Below are 21667 nucleotides of genomic sequence, written 5' to 3' on the forward strand. Positions count from 1 at the left end.
TCTTACATACAGAATAATTAGCTAGTTCAGTTACAGAGCCAATGCATAACACCACCCACCTCAAAGTGCTTTATATCATCAGCTAGGCCATACAATACCAGAGAGAAGTCCAAAAATCACTCCCATTTAATAGGAAGAAACATTCAGCAGAACCAAGCTCTTAGGTTAAAGAAAAAACATAAAAGAGGAAGAACGATCAACAAAACACAGACTACAGGAGAGAGAGGGCATTGTTAATGACGTTCAGCAGTGGCACATAGACACGTGGAGAAGAAATGCTGTGTCCATCATGGGAAGGCCTCCAACAGACTGATGTAAGATGCATAACTAAGTGATGTTTCAAAAAGGAACACTTTAAGGCTAACCTTAAAAATACAGGGGACGTCTGTCTCCTGAATCCAAAGTGTAAATGGTTCTACAAAGGAACCTGAGACTTGAAGGCTCTGCCTCGTATTCTACTTTTAGAGGCTCTAGGAACGACGAGCAAGCCTGTAGTCGTTGATCAAAGTGCTCTACTGGGATAATATGGCACAGTGAGATCTGTAAGTTATCATGGCACATGATAATTCAAAACTTTGTATCTCAGGAGAAAGATTTTAACATTAGAACCACCTGTGTAATACTGTGTAGCTGACCTACCATAGATGAACACAAGACTTTGACAGTGAATTCTTTCAGGAGGTTGGAGCGTTCATGGATTGTTGTCAGCAGTTTGTGCCGTTAACACAAGGGACACTCCACAGTCACAGTAACAACAAATGCCAGAACCATAGACTGCATATAAAACATGAATGTAGCTTTGGCGTTTGGAAAGTGAAGCCAGTAATTCAGCTTTCAGTATTCCTGATGGCCGTGAGGAGGGAACTCATTTGGTTTCGAAAATAATTCTTCTTCTATGGAAGTCTGGAAAACAAAGACTTTGATCCACAACCTCAGGAAACACTTTCCTGATGAATTCGTGGCCAGAGTCACTAGTTTCAAGTCTTATTTAATACAATGTGACTTTCATTGTATAAATTATGTTCTCCTTTGTGTAACTGACAACTTGCAAGCCTTTTAGCGTGTGCCTCAATTAAACAGTGAAATCCACACTCACTTGTCACATCCCACATTCAACATGTCTAGACTGTCACGGCAAAAGTGCACAGCTTGAGGCTTCATGACAAGTTTTTGCAAACTAATGGATGGACTCACAACAGTGACAGTCTGTGGCATAATGTTTCTTTCTAAAGATATGACCGGTGTTTTGTTTTGGCTTTTTTTTTTTTTAAATATTTTTCTCATTTCTCATTTTTTTCTGAATTACAATACATGAGATTATTTTCTTGTTCATCCCATAAGAGCACTCAGTTTCATAACAAGAAACCGAGGGTTCTTCATGTCTGGTTCAGACATGAAATTAACCAAAACATTGGTCCAACTCATGCATTTGCCACAACAAAGAAGGCAGATGTTGTAAATTCTCCTCAGCATCAACTCCACATGCCATCGTCCCTATTCTTCATCTCATTACTTGACATATATAATCTCTGGTTGTACTGTGGCTTTTTGGGGCAGGGAGACAGAGTGAACTATAAAGGGTTTTATACAAGCTGAGGAGTGGAGTTAAACTGGAAGGCAGTCTGCATGTTTGTATGGAAACAATTCTTTCATGAGTTGCAATTCTGTTTGATTCCAGATGTAAAAAGCCACAGGGAGAGAAAGATGCATATGAGTCTTGACACCTAAATCCAGGATGATGCTGCACTTGAAGTGCTATCCTAACCTCACCGAAAAGACTACATTTAGCAAAAGTATTCTCTGTGCATTTCTTTTCCTAAGCAATAATGATTCTGAACAAGCAGGATAGAAATTCTTCCAGTTATATTAAAGGATCCACATACTTTTTTGGGGAAGAAAAGTGAGTTAGGTAACTTTAAACTTTGCATATTTGTTGGTGTAAGACAGGCTGGTCTGAGTATTTCAGAAACTGTTGATCTGCAAGGATTTTCCCACACAACCATCTCTGGGGATTAAAAAGAGGAACATATGCAGTGAGCAGCAGTCCTTTGAGTAAAAATGCCTTGTTGATGTCAGAGGTCAGAGGAGAATGGCGAGACTGCTTCAAGATAATAGGAAAGCAGAAATAACTCAAATAACCACTCATATCAACCAAGGTGTGTAGAAAGACATCTCTGAATAACACATTGAATCCTGTAGCAGATGGTCTACAACAGCAGAAGACTACATCAGGTCCCACTCCTGTCAACTAAGACAGCACAGGCTCACCAAAATTGGAAATTAGAAGACTGGAAAAACAATATGAGCAACATTCAGAAGGTAGGGTCAGAATTTTGCCTAAAAAAAGACGAAAGTGTGTCTCCGTCATGCCTCGTTCAGGCAGTTTTGCTATACTCTTGGCTGTAAATTACTTCAGGTGAATGGAATGTCTCTAAATGCTCATCTCAGCCAAAAAGCTAAGGATTTTTTTAAAACTGTGAATCATGCAAAACCGCTCTGGTAAAATGCAGGAATTGTTTTAAAAAAGGGAAATGAGCATAGTAAGTTCCCTTTGACAATAATTTTTTTTTTAATATCACAAATTATTATGATCCTACTTTACGTCTGATCTCTGTACTCAAGTAATTACACTAAGTCATGCAACTGTTTTGTGTTAGTTCTTGACAGGGAAGCACGTTTTCTTTCTGGCTGCTTCTCTGTGGTCTGACCAGAAACTAACTCATCCTTATTCTAGAAAGTGAACCACAACATGTGGCAACAGAGCCCACAAACATGAGCTCATTCCTCTTGAGGGAAACTAGCAACTGAAAAAAACAGAGATAGAAAGAGAGAAAGTCCCAGTGTTCCTCTCCACATCCATTTGTCTTTGGACTACATTCCTGCTCCTCTTCCTCAAATGAAATGGTTATCCCTGCAAACAATGAGAAGACTGAGCTGCAGGAGCATCTGCAGCATGTGAAGTGGGACATGAAACAAAAATTGGCTCACAAGGTCGAGGTCAACTTCAGCATCAGCACATTCTTTGAGCCAAGGCGTTGGAGAGAAAGCAGGCACGAACTGAAAATGGCCCTAGTCTCTTCCTAACATGCTTTTATTTCCCACATACTTTGTGATCAGCAGGCCTCAGTATGTTATCGGGTAATACTGAGACAAACAGCTGCTTACGTGCTGAAATGTGGATGTATTATTTGAGTAAAGCAATAAAAAATAAAGCTTCATGCTTTGCTCTGGAATGTCAGGTTTCAAATTGCATGTACCTGATATTGCCTTGCCATGCCATGCCAGAGATATAAGATTGTGTGTAACTGTAAAATAAAATGACTATTATTTATTTGCAATAAAATAACATAAAACACACACCAAAGTACACACAGGACTTTTTATTAGTAAGTTACAATGCGGACACATGCACTGCCAAGGACATTTAAAAAAAATAATACTATGACATTTCATCATGTTTCAGTTAAACAAGTTAAGAATCAAGCAGTTAAGTAAGAAAAGATTTTTTCTGTTTATAACAATTAGAACATGTATGATTGAACACAGAAGAAACATGCACTTTACTGCACTGCAACATAGAAAATTATCCTAAGTGTAGAAAAACGTATCATTTTCATTTGACAAACACTTGATGATACAAATGTGTTTGCAGTGACTGACTCACCCGAGTTTCTTCCAGAAGCCACAGGTTAACAGGTTAAAGGATATTTATTGTGTCACACAGCATGTTCTTTGGAAACTTGTTCAGCGCAGCGGTTTGAGAAAATATCACAGGCTGTCTGAGCGAGCAGGGTTTCCTTGATGTCATACCCCTCCAGAGGCAAGTGCGGTGTTGGTGGTGCATCACGGTGTAGTGTGATGTACCGGGTTGTCAAAACCGGCTGCTGACATGGCAGAACACTGCCCTCCTTCACCAGCCCAAAGGCACTTTCCACAAGGGGCTTGTCAGGTCAGGGATCTGGTAATGGACCCACAGTGCCTCTGTAGAATCCACTCCTAAAGAAAACATCAATGACAATAATGTAAGGAAGAAGGTTATTATACTGAACAACAACTAAACTAAAAAATGTGAAACAGTGGTGCATAAGTTAGAGACTGGGATGTATATATGTACATGACTGAGTTAGCCGTCTTCAGAAAGTGTAATGTTGTATGTAAATCAATACCTATTCTGACACATGCATGTATGAACAAATAGCAACATGCATTTGTAACACAGGAAACCAAATTTTACAAATCTAATTACCGTGCTCCAGTCTGGGCCATCCTATTTGGTACCGGCTTAGTGAAGATCATAGAGTTGATAGGTCCTGGCTTCACACCCTAACAGAAGACACATTTACTATGGATGGTGTTGCTGTTCATATGTAAACATGGTCTAATTCAAAAACTTTAACCTTATTTAAATTACCACTGTCCGTGGCTTGTGCCATTGCTGTTCAGATTCGGTGCAGCTATGCACAGGGGGGATAACCGGCACTCTGAGTTGTGAGTAGTGTGCTGTTTGGAAGAGCAGTGCCACTGTGTGATTGCACATAACAGCACCTGCCACACAGGAGCACTGGCTATGTGTCAGTACCACCAGCGATGAATCCAGAAGCTTAATCTAAGAAGAAAGAACGAAAATTAAAAATGTAACATCATCTTCATGGAAGAGCCAAACAGGAACATAGTTCAGTGTTATGGTTACTGACCCTACAGGCTTACCCTCCTGAATGCTTAGTGTTTCCTTCTCTCCCTATTTAAACAATTTAACCATCCTTGATAACTGTAATAACTTAGATTGTGTATATTTGCCGTATTAACTTGGTGTAAATTTGTTTCTGATCACCCAAACACATCTGACTAGTCAAATTAGGTGTGATAAAGCAGGGGGACAAGGAAAACATTCAAGTTGATGGGCCTTCAGGAATGAACTTAACTAATGCTTAAATGAACTGAACCCCACTGAACAGGGATTAACAACTTTACACAGCTTCCTGCCTACACTTAGTCTGTGTGGTGGTGCCTCACTCTTCCTCATTGACCTGTAGCACAGGGCTCTCACACCGACCTCCCCTGTCAACCTGTGTTTTTTGGACACTGAATAAAGATACAAGTACCATTAGCATTATTTCTGTACTACTCATGTCAGCACGTCTTAAACATATATACTTTACACGTAGCAAGAGTAGCATTGGGTAGTTAACTACCTGCTTAGTTAGCCAACTACCTAACGCTATTATAAAAGTGTCTAACAACAAAAGTGACATTAGTTAAACCTCAACTATAAACACCATTTAAGGAAACATGTAATGCAGAGAATTGACATCAAATGAAACACATAGCGGAGTAACGTAGTGTTTGCATTTCACGTTAGCTAACGTTTCTTTGTCGGTTAATTTACGTTTTCTTACCTTCGTAGTTGTGTGATGCAGCATATAACTTAAATCCTTTATCTAACATGCTGGCGGGGGTTGTCGTCACTCTGCAAATCCGATGAACATCAGTGATGTTCACATTTGGGAGCTCTTGTAGGCAGCGAGTGCAAACGCGGAGGTCGGATTATGAATGACTGGGAGGAGTTGCGCCATTAGAACGAAGATTAGGTGACGCGTCAAAAGGCTGAGTGCTTTGAAGTGCGGCCGTAAGGTCACGCCTACTGAGGGCATAAATAGAGGTCAAAAACAGCATTAGTGTGTGTTAGTCTGTTCCTCTGGCTTTGCGTTTCTTAACGTTTTGTCCATTTCCATCAGCATCGGCGGAGCCTTGGGCATACGCTGTGCGATTTTTTCAGTGGCGTTATTCAGCGCCTGCTCAAACTGTACGATTGACTCGCAGGGGTTAGAAGTTCGTAGGTCACAATGCAGGGTCTCACACTATACGGCCCGATGCTCTGATGCGACCTGAGTGCTCACACTAAGCATCCCTAAGGTTATAACACAAAATCTGTCCCTCTCTCTCCCTCTGTCTTTCACTCACACAGACACACACACACACCACCACCATCAACTGTGCTAAATTGCTAATGAAAAATATTGATCAGGCAGCTGTGATTGAGCAGCAATGTCCATTCAAATATTTTCACGGTTGTTGTGGTCGTGATAATTTTGTGAGGAGACATCGAAAAGGCTCAGTATCGATCCGCACGGTACTACGGTCACTACTATGGAACTCCAAAGTGTTCAACGGCCAGTCCACGAAGCGCTCGAGGAAACAATGGAGAAAAGCGATAAAAAAGAATGTAAGAAAGCAATGAGGCCAGCTGGTCCACTCCTCCAGACCCGGACAGACCCGGCGGTCAAACATGAAGAGTACCGCCGGGTCTGGGGGAAACAGCCCCCGCCGGGCGAGGCCAAACGGGGTGGGGTTCTAAAGAAAATGCAGAAGAAATTGGCTAAAGGCCCAGTTCCTAAAACAAAACAAAAGAAAACCCCACCAAAATCGCCATCAAAATAAGGGGTCCTCCTGCATGGTGGAGAAAATAAAAAACTTTTCAAGTAAAAAAAAAAAAAGAAAAGGCTCGGAAGAGCTTGCAAAAGTTCTACAACTTGTGCTTTCATCGCTTGTGTCCAGATCACATGCTGCACTACTGTGCTGCTCCGTCTTTTCGCCTTCATTTCTGTGTTTGCGCGTGCGCAGTGTGGGAGGCTGCAGTCAGCGTTGCCAACTCCTCAGTAAGGAAAATCGCTATTGTTGTTCAGTGATGACGCGACGAATCCTACTTCGTAGTCTGCCTTTAATATCGCTTTTGTGTTGTTAACATGTTTAATGCTTTGTATTTTCTTCTATTTAATCTCAAAAAGCTCCTAAAAACATTCAGTGATCACCATTGACCTCCCTCGGCTTTTATTACCGCTAATCATTTATTTAAGCTCAGTTTTTAAAACCTTACATGTAACTACAGCACAGCCCATGCAGCAGTATATGAATAACTAACCTCGTATTGTGGATGGATTATCTCAGCTGATCTCCTGGCTGAAGTTTGGTCCGTTTACAGCATCCTGCCATGCGATTACATTTGTTCCTGACCATTGAGAACACTCACGTTAACTTTTATCAGTGGAAAAAAAGTTAGCTTGTTTATATTATGCTAACATAGCTGTGTTGCTAGCGGTCACGTAGCACATCGTTATATACCAGCTAGCCAAACTTCAGTAACCCTACAAACGTCACTGCTGTTTAGTTTTCTGTCTTCATTTATGTTGGAAGTGATAGCAGAGCTGTACGTTTGAATTTGTTTTTAAACCCCTGCAGTCAGGACATGCTATATTGTATTTAGATGGAAGCTAGCGAGCTAACTTCTAACTCCGTTAAATGTCATAAATTCCGTTTTCATGGATGCCTGGATGTTAAACTCAATTGTTACACCTGGTAGAGAAGAACGCTGATCATTTTATTAAAGATGAAAGACTTTAGACAGTGTTTTAACTCTAAGTAATGCCACAGTGATCATTTGATATATGGACCTGCAGCAGAGTTTAGGCCCAGACACGGCCAGTGACGTCAGACTGAACAACCGGATTGGCTGTCCTAAAAGTCGCTAGAAGTCGCTAATTGATGTCATCGCCTAATTTGCATAATTGGTCACGCTAATGTAATTGTAACCTACCTCGTTGGAGAGAGAAATAACATCGTGGAAGAGACATAAAGTGAGTAAAAAACGTCCTAAATGCAGTTAGAATTTATTTAGAACTACAAATTAAATTTCTTTTAGTAATTATTGTTTTTTAATGTCACAATTCCAACCTTGCTCCTTTATCCGGGTTTGGACCGGCAAAAGTGACCCGAAATTGGCACTCTGGTGGAGTTACTTTCTGTGTGTGTTTATAAGTAGTTTTAAACCTTGTGATCCACAAAACAGCATAACAGTAAAAGAACTGACTGCGTTACAGTCAGTGCGGGAGCAGCGGCTTCGCTCATGCGCGATTCATTTGCCGTTTGGAGGCGTAGGTGTGAACATCTCCTGCCCTGATAGCAGCTGGGGGAGGACTATGGCGGGCATTCGCAGGGGGCTAAAGAAGCTTCTGGGTTGGGAGATGAAGTATCTTTAAAAAATTTCAAGAATTCAGGAAGCTTTCTTTCCAATCTCCTTATGTTTCAGGTCTTGGACCTGTTCCTGGGCTCCTGCACTCTGACATCCATCTCACCCGCTTTTAAGTGTCCGTCACAGCAGGCGTGGAAACCTGGAGGTTCCCTCCAGATTTCACGACGCTTTCTTTCCACTCTACTTATGTTTCAGGTCTTGGACCTGTTCCTGGTCTCCTGCACTCTGATATCCATCTCACCCGCTTGTAAGTATCCATCACAGCAGGCGTGGAAACCTGGAGGATCCCTCCAGATATCACAATGCTTTCTTTCCAATCTCCTTATGTTTCAGGTCTTGGATCTCTTCGTGGGCTCCTGCACTCTGATATCCATCTCACCCGCTTGTAAGTATCCATCACAGCAGGCGTGGAAACCTGGAGGTTCCCTCCAGATTTCACAACGCTTTCTTTCCAATCTCCTTATGTTTCAGGTCTTGGATCTCTTCGTGGGCTCCTGCACTCTGATATCCATCTCACCCGCTTTTAAGTGTCCGTCACAGCAGGCGTGGAAACCTGGAGGTTCCCTCCAGATTTCACGACGCTTTCTTTCCACTCTACTTATGTTTCAGGTCTTGGATCTCTTCCTGGGCTCCTGCACTCTGATATCCATCTCACCCGCTTGTAAGCATCCATCACAGCAGGCGTGGAAACCTGGAGGTTCCCTCCAGATTTCACAACACTTTCTTTCCACTCTCCTTATGTTTCAGGTCTTGGATCTCTTCCTGGGCTCCTGCACTCTGATGTCCATCTCACCCGCTTGTAAGTGTCCGTCACAGCCGGCGTGGAAACCTGGAGGTTCCCTCCAGATTTCACAACACTTTCTTTCCACTCTCCATATGTTTCAGGTCTTGGATCTCTTCATGGGCTCCTGCACTCGGATATCCATCTCACCCGCTTCTAAGTGTCCGTCACAGCAGGCGTGGAAACCTGGAGGTTCCCTCCAGATTTCACAACACTTTCTTTCCACTCTCCTTATGTTTCAGGTCTTGGATCTCTTCATGGGCTCCTGCACTCTGATATCCATCTCACCCGCTTCTAAGTGTCCGTCACAGCCGGCGTGGAAACCTGGAGGTTCCCTCCAGATTTCACAACGCTTTCTTTCCAATCTCCTTATGTTTCAGGACTTGGATCTCTTCATGGGCTCCTGCACTCGGATATCCATCTCACCCGCTTCTAAGTGTCCGTCACAGCAGGCGTGGAAACCTGGAGGTTCCCTCCAGATTTCACAACGCTTTCTTTCCACTCTACTTATGTTTCAGGTCTTGGATCTGTTCCTGGGCTCCTACACACTGATATCCATCTCACCCGCTTGTCAGTGTCCATCACAGTAGGCGTGGAAACCTGGAGGTTCCCTCCAGATTTCACAACACTTTCTTTCCAATCTCCTTATGTTTCAGGTCTTGGACCTGTTCCTGGGCTCCTACACACTGATATCCATCTCACCCGCTTGTAAGTGTCCGTCACAGCAGGCGTGGAAACCTGGAGGTTCCCTCCAGATTTCACAACACTTTCTTTCCAATCTCCTTATGTTTCAGGTCTTGGATCTGTTCCTGGGCTCCTGCACTCTGATATCCATCTCACCCGCTTGTAAGTATCCATCACAGCAGGCGTAGAATTGGAGGTTCCCTCCAGATTTCACGACGCTTTCTTTCCACTCTACTTATGTTTCAGGTCTTGGATCTCTTCCTGGGCTCCTACACACTGATATCCATCTCACCCGCTTCTAAGTGTCCGTCACAGCAGGCGTGGAAACCTGGAGGTTCCCTCCAGATTTCACAACGCTTTCTTTCCAATCTCCTTATGTTTCAGGTCTTGGATCTCTTCCTGGGCTCCTGCACTCTGATATCCATCTCACCCGCTTGTAAGTGTCCATCACAGCAGGCGTGGAAACCTGGAGGTTCCCTCCAGATTTCACAACGCTTTCTTTCCACTCTACTTATGTTTCAGGTCTTGGACCTGTTCCTGGGCTCCTGCACTCTGATATCCATCTCACCCGCTTGTAAGTATCCATCACAGCCGGCGTGGAAACCTGGAGGTTCCCTCCAGATTTCACAACGCTTTCTTTCCACTCTACTTATGTTTCAGGTCTTGGACCTGTTCCTGGCTCCTGCACTCTGATATCCATCTCACCCGCTTGTAAGTATCCATCACAGCCGGCGTGGAAACCTGGAGGTTCCCTCCAGATTTCACAACGCTTTCTTTCCACTCTACTTATGTTTCAGGTCTTGGACCTGTTCCTGGGCTCCTGCACTCTGATATCCATCTCACCCGCTTGTAAGTATCCATCACAGCAGGCGTAGAATTGGAGGTTCCCTCCAGATTTCACAACGCTTTCTTTCCAATCTCCTTATATTTCAGGTCTTGGATCTCTTCGTGGGCTCCTGCACTCTGATATCCATCTCACCCGCTTTTAAGCGTCCGTCACAGCAGGCGTGGAAACCTGGAGGTTCCCTCCAGATTTCACGACGCTTTCTTTCCACTCTACTTATGTTTCAGGTCTTGGATCTCTTCCTGGGCTCCTGCACTCTGATATCCATCTCACCCGCTTGTAAGCATCCATCACAGCAGGCGTGGAAACCTGGAGGTTCCCTCCAGATTTCACGACGCTTTCTTTCCACTCTACTTATGTTTCAGGTCTTGGATCTCTTCCTGGGCTCCTGCACTCTGATATCCATCTCACCCGCTTGTAAGTATCCATCACAGCAGGCGTGGAAACCTGGAGGTTCCCTCCAGATTTCACAACGCTTTCTTTCCACTCTACTTATGTTTCAGGTCTTGGACCTGTTCCTGGGCTCCTGCACTCTGATATCCATCTCACCCGCTTGTAAGTATCCATCACAGCCGGCGTGGAAACCTGGAGGTTCCCTCCAGATTTCACAACGCTTTCTTTCCACTCTACTTATGTTTCAGGTCTTGGACCTGTTCCTGGGCTCCTGCACTCTGATATCCATCTCACCCGCTTTTAAGCGTCCGTCACAGCAGGCGTGGAAACCTGGAGGTTCCCTCCAGATTTCACGACGCTTTCTTTCCACTCTACTTATGTTTCAGGTCTTGGATCTCTTCCTGGGCTCCTGCACTCTGATATCCATCTCACCCGCTTGTAAGCATCCATCACAGCAGGCGTGGAAACCTGGAGGTTCCCTCCAGATTTCACGACGCTTTCTTTCCACTCTACTTATGTTTCAGGTCTTGGATCTCTTCCTGGGCTCCTGCACTCTGATATCCATCTCACCCGCTTGTAAGTATCCATCACAGCAGGCGTGGAAACCTGGAGGTTCCCTCCAGATTTCACGACGCTTTCTTTCCACTCTACTTATGTTTCAGGTGTTGGACCTGTTCCTGGGCTCCTGCACACTGATATCCATCTCACCCGCTTCTAAGTGTCCGTCACAGCTGGCGTGGAAACCTGGAGGTTCCCTCCAGATTTCACAACGCTTTCTTTCCAATCTCCTTATGTTTCAGGTCTTGGACCTGTTCTTGGGCTCCTGCACTCTGATATCCATCTCACCCGCTTCTAAGTATCCATCACAGCCGGCGTGGAAACCTGGAGGTTCCCTCCAGATTTCACAACGCTTTCTTTCCAGTCTCCTTATGTTTCAGGTGTTGGACCTGTTCCTGGGCTCCTGCACACTGATATCCATCTCACCCGCTTCTAAGTGTCCGTCACAGCTGGCGTGGAAACCTGGAGGTTCCCTCCAGATTTCACAACGCTTTCTTTCCAATCTCCTTATGTTTCAGGTCTTGGATCTGTTCCTGGGCTCCTGCACTCTGATATCCATCTCACCCGCTTCTAAGTGTCCGTCACAGCTGGCGTGGAAACCTGGAGGTTCCCTCCAGATTTCACAACGCTTTCTTTCCAATCTCCTTATGTTTCAGGTCTTGGACCTGTTCTTGGGCTCCTGCACTCTGATATCCATCTCACCCGCTTCTAAGTATCCATCACAGCCGGCGTGGAAACCTGGAGATTCCCTCCAGATTTCACAACGCTTTCTTTCCAGTCTCCTTATGTTTCAGGTGTTGGACCTGTTCCTGGGCTCCTGCACACTGATATCCATCTCACCCGCTTCTAAGTGTCCGTCACAGCTGGCGTGGAAACCTGGAGGTTCCCTCCAGATTTCACAACGCTTTCTTTCCAATCTCCTTATGTTTCAGGTCTTGGTTCTGTTCCTGGGCTCCTGCACTCTGATATCCATCTCACCCGCTTCTAAGTATCCATCACAGCCGGCGTGGACACCTGGAGGTTCCCTCCAGATTTCACAACGCTTTCTTTCCAATCTCCTTATGTTTCAGGTCTTGGATCTGTTCCTGGGCTCCTGCACTCTGATATCCATCTCACCCGCTTCTAAGTATCCATCACAGCCGGCGTGGACACCTGGAGGTTCCCTCCAGATTTCACAACGCTTTCTTTCCAATCTCCTTATGTTTCAGGTCTTGGATCTGTTCCTGGGCTCCTGCACTCTGATATCCATCTCACCCGCTTCTAAGTATCCATCACAGCCGGCGTGGACACCTGGAGGTTCCCTCCAGATTTCACAACGCTTTCTTTCCAATCTCCTTATGTTTCAGGTCTTGGATCTGTTCCTGGGCTCCTGCACTCTGATATCCATCTCACCCGCTTCTAAGTGTCCGTCACAGCTGGCGTGGAAACCTGGAGGTTCCCTCCAGATTTCACAACGCTTTCTTTCCAATCTACATATGTTTCAGGTCTTGGACCTGTTCTTGGGCTCCTGCACTCTGATATCCATCTCACCCGCTTCTAAGTGTCCGTCACAGCAGGCGTGGAAACCTGGAGGTTTCGAACTTTTTCAAGTTTTTTTTTTTCTTTCATTTGAATGCAAACTAAAGTACTGTTTATATTCACCATTTCTCAACGAAGCATGCTTTTCTTTCAGATCTGTTTATACCATTCCATTCGTAAAGCAGCTGCAAAACGATATTTTGAATTATTCTAAATGAAGTTTTGTTTACAGCATCCTGTAGATACCCCTCTTTCTGCACTTAGGGTCCAGTAAACGATCAGAAGTGCTCGTAACGTAGTCAAAAAGTCTCTCCACTTTCACGCTTTTCCAGTGTATAGTTATTGAGGGCTGCGTCTGATGATTTCAGATCCCACAGTGTGACATTTACACTTGCTTGTGGCCATGACTGACTATCTGTGAGGAGATTTAAGTGGAGTTTAAGGCTTAAACTTTTTTGTATTTCTGTCACTCTGCATGGTCCTTAGTGATTAAAGCTCCATCAGGTATCTAATAGTGATTTCTTTTTTTTTGAAAGCTTAAGCAATCTGTCAAATCTGCATTCTGGCAAAGATTTTTAGCTGATTCTTTGAGCTTAATTATTTTTTTTAGCATCAGCATCATTTCCAGTTGCATGGTGGCATCTATTTTTATCCAAAAAGCCCAACAAATGTTAAAACTAACAACAAAGAGTAAAACATAAATCAAATAAAACATTTCAGCCAGAAACAAAGCTAAAATCACCACACAATTTGGATGTTGGTCATTTACTCATCAGCTGAACGTTGTTCAGTAGTGGTTTGTGTAGCAAACAAATAAGCAACTTTGAAAGGCAATAATATACAAGCAGGGTCTGTTTTTCAAATCCACAAAGAGCCCCCCAAAAAATGTTGTTTGTTTCTGTCATGTGTGCATCCTTTAAACTGCAAATCACCACCTGTGCTTACCGTGGGCTTCTATATTTATGCAAAAATTTATAATGAAATCGTTAAATAACAACTTCTGGAAAGAGTTAATGGTCACTCCTGTTGACAGATGAAGTGACGATGAAGAAGAACAGATGAGTATAAACAGATGGATGCATGGAGGCCTGCCCTGTATGATTTATAACTGTGGGTCTGTCAGTGTTTACTGCCAAAAATTGGCTTGTTTCAGCAATAACATGCATACACACACACAAACACACCCTCACTCACATGAAAACATCAGACCAACCACAATGGACCTTTCTCCCACATTTTTACCTCACTCTCAGTGGAATTTCAGCTTCACGGCTGCTTTCAAATCCAAAAACTTTGTACCTCTCAGGTTTCCTCGTCATTGCTTCGGAGCCAGCAGAAGACATGGAGCGGCAAGCTGGAAAAGAATACACGCAGAAACCTGAACACACCCATGTTTTATATTTGAAGTTTAGAAAGTTTTTTTATGCACCTTAAAAATCTGGCAATCTCACAAACCTCAAAAGACTGAAGTTAAATTCTCTCCGGCCTTAAAATTTGTGAGCTGTCTTAGATTTGTCCCACTTACTTTTTATGAAAATCAATCTGCAAACTTGGTGTCTGGATCAAAGAGAGCAGAGGAAAAAATATTTTGGAGATGAACTTGACTTTGTTCTGCTGCGGCCAAAAATGGTTTTCTCTGCCTCATGTCTAAGTGCCTTGGTGTTTGTTGAGGTTTTTGCTTTAAACCGCAATCCTGCCACAACAAAAAAGAAATGAACGAACAAAAAGAGAGAGTCTGGGGAAAGAGAAAATGAGGTGATAAACCAGATTCAGCAAATTGATGTGGAAGCGAGAATGGTTGATGTGTTTTCTTGTACATTTTTCTGCAAGTATTGACAGGGTGACTCAGGACTCATGCATAATCAGGTTATATCAGTGTTCTTTGGCTAGCTGATCACATTAAATCATCACATGTGACATCTGCATTACATTACATACCTCCATCGTGTCTGCATAATAGTGAAAGGCAATGAAAACTCTGGGCTGCTGGGCTTTTTTTCATAATCACTTTAATATATGCAACAACGATTAAACATCTGTATTGTTGCTCATTCTATTTAATGATATATAACACATTAGAGGTCAAATAGTTTGTCAGCTAATCAGTACATTAACAAAGACTTCACATTATCTTCTTAAACTTTCTGTGTGACAGGATTTTGTATTTTTTAATATTTATAAAAAATAATCATTAGATAAATCACTAATTCCAATAAATGTTTCAACAATATAGTGTTCAGACCAAAGTTTTGCCTTTTGCATCTTTCACAAATACAGTTGCAACCAATAACTGACATCTTCTTTTGTTGTTGTTTTCTACATTAAAGCAAAGGTAAATCTTTCAGCTGCAGGTCTGTACAAGCAGCAGTATGTTTGTACTGCACACAGGCTTTTACTGCCAAGCATGATGGGTTTTTTTTTTTACCTGTTCTTAAAATATTTGAAATATTGTATTTGCATCACTTTGCATCTTTGACTTTCTATTTACTCTGCATAAAATCTAAATTTGTATAAATTTAATCTGGAAAGTAGACCATTGGATTGTATATAAAAGTGAGCATTGTGGCCAGTGGCATTACTGTTTTTGTGTTTTTGAAACTAGTCATGAAAAGCATGGGAGGATCTGTCTGAGAAACTCAATGCTGAAGAAAGAAGCCATATCCAAAGGCAGGCCCTGCTTTACTATTTTATCCTCAATGAAACTACAATTTAGAAAATAAAGATTGTACTATATTAAAAAAAAAATCCTCTGAAGCCGTGAATCTGTTAAAAAAAGTGTTCACTGAGGTTAAAAATCTGCAAATAGGCTTGTAGACTTATATTTTCACCCCCTGCTGCCCATTAAAAAGAATGCAGGTTTGAGACTGTTTCACTTTTTCAGGCTATGTCACTGAATCCAGTCTGTGATTGCAGCCCTAAGCCACTCCCACACAAACACTGCCTGCATCGATATCATATAATGGAGATATTTTTTTATTGTAGAAATCTCCATAAATAGTTGTGCGTTGAAGAGTAAACTCCTGGCTGAATTTTACAGCAGATTATTTCATTCTCATTCAAATTCTTCTTAGACATCAGGCAGAAGGATATGTGGAAATTCTTTTCGGAGCACAGGAAGCAATAAAGCAAATGAAATGTGAAATGCTGCAGCTCACCATGACACTGAACCTCCTCAACACCCTCATCACGCATGAAAAATGGCCTCCCTGAGCTGTTTTTCTGACTCCACCTTATGTAATCCTTCACATTTCACAAATATATTAAATTAAATTTGCTAAAGAAAGTTGCCAAAGTGGGGAAATGCCTATTGCAACAATAATTTGCAGTTAAAACAGGATCCAATAAAATTTGACATAATAAATAAATTAATAAACCGATTTAGAGTGTTAGAAATTTGAAATGCAAAATGGTTACATTTCTAGTTATATATTTATCCACAGATTAATGGAACCAATCAGAATTTTAGTTGTATAATTTCCATCCCATTCACAGGTCCATAAATGAAAGTAAATACATACTGCTCCTTCAGTGGGAGACTGCGACACCCACGGTGTGGGACGGAGAGATTTCGCAGGTCTTTCCTCCCCACTGCTGTCAGACTCCACAACAAAGACTTTAACTGATCAAACACACACATCCACACATGTGCAATAACACTAATGTGCAATAATCTTTTCTGGCATCGTTGTATTTTTACTCAGTTGTATATAGCATTTGTATTCTATTTTTATCTTATTGTATATTTTATTCTATTTTATTCTACTGTATATAGTATTTTATTTTATTCTATTCTGTACAGTTGTGTACTGTATTTATTCTTATTTTATTTTATTCTAATTTTTGATTCATAACTTTTGCACTGTCCACTTCCTGCTGTGACAAAACAAATTTCCCACGTGTGGGACTAATAAAGGTTATCTTATCTTATCTTATCTTATCTTATCTTTATTGTGCACAGCAACATCTGTAGCTTTCCGTACGACTGTGTGGCGGCCAGGCCTCTGAGCTTGGGCCTGATGTCTCTCATTTATCTTCTAGAGGCGTCAGATTCAGCACTTTGGCTCCAGAGTTATTACTTCCTTTATAAAACAACAGCCAAAGATAACACCCTTGACTCCTTCCATATTTTTTCTCTCTGTTTGTTTGTCATCTCCTTTTAAAAAAACAATATGTTAAGTTAACCATAAAAACAAGAAAAAGAAGGTTGAATTTTTTTTTTAAGTAAATCATTTTGTACTGGCATTAGTTTTTTAGAAAATAAAGGGCAGTTTGTAGTGTACTACAGTATTTATACATGTTTTTTTTATTTGTAATTTTAACATGTTTTTAATTAAAGTTACAGTATATCTTCATAGCATCCAAGTGGCAGTTTCTTCAGCTTTTCTTTCCAGCTCAAATTCAAATTGGATTTTGTGCCATTTCATTTCCAACTTAACAAACAAGAAGTAAAGGGACAAAAATTGCAATTTTTTTAAAGTCAGTGAATGTAAGATTGAACTGAAAAAAAAGCATGTTGATTTTTACAGATCATATTCTCTGTATTTTTTGAAGCGAGATCGATCAACTGCAGATCAGACAACAAACGACGGAGGCACCAGACAAGTGCAATCAAACGATGAGTTTATTAACACAGGAGAACAATCATCAGCATATGGCCTGTTTTGCTCTGACAAAAATACACTGAGTTCTGGTTTTATAGCATAGAGGATCACGCCCCCACGTACACGTCAAATACAGATCAAAAATACATTGTGTACAGTCATTGTTTACAGACAAGGGTACATCTTGTACATCTCTAATAACTATAAACAGACATGTAACTTCTCTTTTTGATAACACCTTCCTTTTAAGGTAATAACTTCAAGCTTCAGGGCCTCTAAGGGCTAATAATTGACCCTCGTCATCAATCACTAAGTAGACTGAATTGGCGCAGGTCTCAAAAAGAAGCAGAAGACACTGGGGCCTTCGCTCAGGCCTGCTACTAGATTAATATGTGTATTGTAAGCATGCATGCAATTAACCTGCTATGTTCTCATCTTCCCTCAACATGTATCACCTGGACACTCTCACCAGTGAAGCTTAAAACCCTCTTGGATGGAACATCAACTCTAAACAAGCACAGATATGCAATGTGTATAAAATAAACTAAACCTGTGAATAGAATGAATGTGATGACAAACATATTCAATGCAATATGAACCCTGTAAGAAATATTACTTATAAAATAATACTGTAAAACATGTTATCAATGCATTCATCATAAGACAGATTATATGGTAGCAATAAAAGAATCTCTGAATCCCAACATTTTTCAGCAGACTTAATTTCTTTGGACATTTCTAAATAAAAAGAGCTGCAGATTGGTGACAAAATAAATTTAAAAAACACTTAACCCCATATAGTGAAAGGATCTGATTGTTCTGTTATGCATTGCTTTTTCTTTCCCATACGGTAAAAAAATACATTTTTGCTGGCCAAAATATATTTCAAATATATGGTAAATATATTTTGTATTTGTGATGCTCCAAAAAAATATATTTTTGAAATTGAAAATATATTTCTTTCAAACCAAAATACATTTCAAAACATATTTTAGGGTGAAGAAAATACATTTCCAACCTTACAGTAGAATGTATATCAAAGTATCCTTTATTTAAAATGTATTTAGTGCAATAATGATGATAATGATAATAATACTAAAAGTAACATGTTTTATGCACATCTGCAAAAAACAGTTGGATTCAAACAAAACAGAGTCAAAGGTCTATCACGAATTAGGTTGTTTATTCATTTGCTTACAGTATTTCACATTACACAATATCTCACTATAATGTAGCGTTCACTTAACTTTGAAATTTTCTGTCAGTGATACAGTAGCGAGAGATACAACAACTGCTATGTACACTTTAGTTTTTGACAATATATACAATATAGTACTTAAAGGAACACACTCCACTTTTTTTTGGAAATAGGCTCATTCTCCATCTCCCTCAGAGTTAAAAATGCAGCGTCTTCTTTCTAGATCCGTACGTTAATAGGACTCTGGAGCGTGATCTTACGGGATGGGGCGTAGCCAGGATTTTTGGTCGAGACGCCATATTAGCAGGCCAAACAAATGCTTGCTGTGTGGCCGGTTGTAATGTTAGATTGCACTACCGGCAAAGGAATAAGCTTGAAAACAGGCTCTCTTTTCATTGTTTCCTCACCTGGAAGCATCATGAGGGAGTTTATGTGTTGGATGTTACCAAAAGAAGGCGTCTAGCCTGGATAGCAGCTGCGAGACGAGCCTGATATTCAGTTCTCTACCATTCACAGATATCTGTTGGTGTGCTCCAGTATTTTCATTCAGGTAAGTTCTAAATAAGTTCATATTATTCTTTATAGCCTGTTAGTTTTATTTTCAATACGCTCTGAGATCATAGCACAAACTTAGAACAAACATGCAGAACTACCTTCTATTTATAGAGTTGCTAATTATTTGGCATTATTGCAGCAAACCAGCCTATGAAATGAATGAAACAAATCCTGACTGGGTTCCAACACTACACATGGGGCACTACGAAATCCCTGCTTCAAACTACATGCTACACACCACCATACCAATCAGATTACTTCTTCCATGTGTAGGTAAAAAGGTGACCCTCCTGGATAAGATGGCAAAGGTTTGCTGCGTTTTGGTGAACATGTGCCCCAGTGTGGTAGTAAAACCAGGGAAAAATGCTCTTGTTAAATACTTTTAAGTCTTGTGCTGTTTATGTAGTGATAAGTTTTCAAAAGAGACAGTAAATTACAGAATGTTAGTAGTGGGTGATATTATTTAAATGCTGTCATGATTTTATGTGAACATTTTGTCATTTGTAAACTATAAACAACATTGATTCTACATTGTAACTGATTTGATGTTTTACAAAGTGGTTTTAATTAAAAATAGGCAAACATTTCTTTGTTTCTTTATTCAACTTTTGAACAGTGTTACTTAGTAAGTACATATTCAGTAAATGCAAAGTATTTACATGGCCCCCTAAATTAAAACATTATGGGTTATTCAGAACAGAACTATGCTTGGAAAAATATTGTCCCATCAGTTGATCCAACTCCTCCACAGTAGCAGGTGGAACTTTTCCTTTTTGAGGATGGCTTCTTTTACCTGTCACAATGAATGGTCTGTTTATGTTTTGATCAAGAACCTTTTTTTGAGCAGCTGAAGGGGAGAAGTCTATCTTATGGCCAACCTCTGACTGTATCTTGGTCATATTACCCAGCAAAGCCCAGTATCCAGGTTCATCTGTAACAGTCCTTGTGCCACAGATCCGCACTGTTGCTTCTACATTAAACAGAAGAGCAGCGACATGGCTGCAGGTCTCCACGACTCCGACCATACAGGTGCAGTGGGCGGCTTCAACCTTCCCTGTGATGCTCACAGTGACCCATGGCTGCAATGCTGCAATTCAGTCTTTAAGAGTGCAGCACCTGAAACACACACAGACAAAGTTCATTTAAAGACAAGAACTTTAATAAGCCAAGGCCGACACAAATGTGTTTTATCTACTTTCAAATCCATTTATCATAAATGTAACAAATAAAGTGTTTTTATGTATCCATCTATGGAACGCTGCATGTTATATTCTAAATCTGCCTGTTTCTTTTTAGAAACCTAGCAGCAAAAAAATGAGCCTAAAGTATGTAATGCAAGGATGTAATCACTTTAGAGAGGGAGAAAACATAATGTTCGACTTTAAGTGATAATTATGGACACCTAATATGATAAGGAGATTCTGCAGGTCATTAATCAATGTATAAAACTAAAACAGAATGTATTTTTAGTGACACAGGACACAAACAAGGAAGCAAGATGAGTAATTAGGATTAGTTATAATAAATATGAATTAATTAGTGCAATTTCTTTAACCATAAAGAATAACTAAATCCTTCAGGACAATGTCACATCAGTGCACTGAACTCACTATGTTATCCCTCTAACAGAGCCTCCACATGTTCTCACTGTAATTTCCCCTCATGAATGAATTTATGCTTGCACTAATCTGAATGTTCGGGGGGAATCAAACGCATTTTACTCGCAGTACTCAAGCTGACTTACCTTTGCTTGAATGACGGCGTACTCACAACGTGGAGACTTAAAAATAGCCAAATCTTGTACCCAGTCCTTGGTGAATTGGATGTGCGCCTCCAGAGATTTATAATTGCGAAATTGGTGCGCCGTGTATGCGCTGACTCCACAGACAAGGTACCAGAGTAGATCGTGCTAAGTCAATAGCGGTTTGGTCTTCAGGGTTTCTACTCCACGGCCGTATTTCATACGGGTCCACATTTCAACAATCAAGTACCGTCTCTTTGCATCTGGACACAATCTGTCTCTATACCGTCATTTTTCTTTTGAGCTACGTTTCAGAATGGTTCGTAGCAATCTTGTTTTGATTCGTGGCCTGCCAAGATGGTGCTGCGCTCCCACAATGCATTGCGACATTACGTCAACTCCAAAGCCCTTTGCGTGCAGGAGAGTGTGCGCATGCGCATTGCCATGGTGGTTTAAAAAATAAAGATATAATGAAAAGTAATTAATAAAAATTAAATATTTAAACATTCCCACAAATGTACAATGAACGTGCACAAACACTGTTTATTAGTTGTTGCTGTTTCTTTCTTTCTTTCTTTTTTTTTTGAAAAATAACGACGTCTCTGAGGCGCGAATTGCGACAGTGAGAGGAACGGCCGGATACAGGAGACGGGAAGAAACAAGCCGATTATGTTCGTGTTAATTAAGCTCCCCTCATGTCCAGAAATAACGCTGCTTTTCTGCATTTCAGTTTTGCCTCAGTGTTTGAATCTGCATTTTTGGGTCCTT

The 21667-nt window shown here is 41.1% G+C and overlaps 1 protein-coding gene and 1 long non-coding RNA gene across 4 annotated transcripts in view; both read left to right on the top strand.

Annotated features, from left to right (window-relative positions):
• Positions 1-21667, top strand: part of LOC109200545 (uncharacterized) — a 45466-nt gene that overhangs the window by 15305 nt on the left and 8494 nt on the right. The window lies entirely within an intron of this gene.
• Positions 1527-3593, top strand: LOC109200547 (uncharacterized). Of its 3 annotated transcripts, none has more exons than XR_003218966.1 (3): positions 1527-1900; positions 1985-2319; positions 2658-3593. It is a non-coding gene; the product is annotated as an uncharacterized LOC109200547 (long non-coding RNA). The 3 variants fall into 3 exon arrangements; XR_002060713.2 differs by having other exon boundaries at positions 2668-3593; XR_003218967.1 differs by having other exon boundaries at positions 2735-3593.

Source organism: Oreochromis niloticus, linkage group LG3, assembly GCF_001858045.2.
Source record: "Oreochromis niloticus isolate F11D_XX linkage group LG3, O_niloticus_UMD_NMBU, whole genome shotgun sequence".
NCBI classification, from domain to species: domain Eukaryota; kingdom Metazoa; phylum Chordata; class Actinopteri; order Cichliformes; family Cichlidae; genus Oreochromis; species Oreochromis niloticus.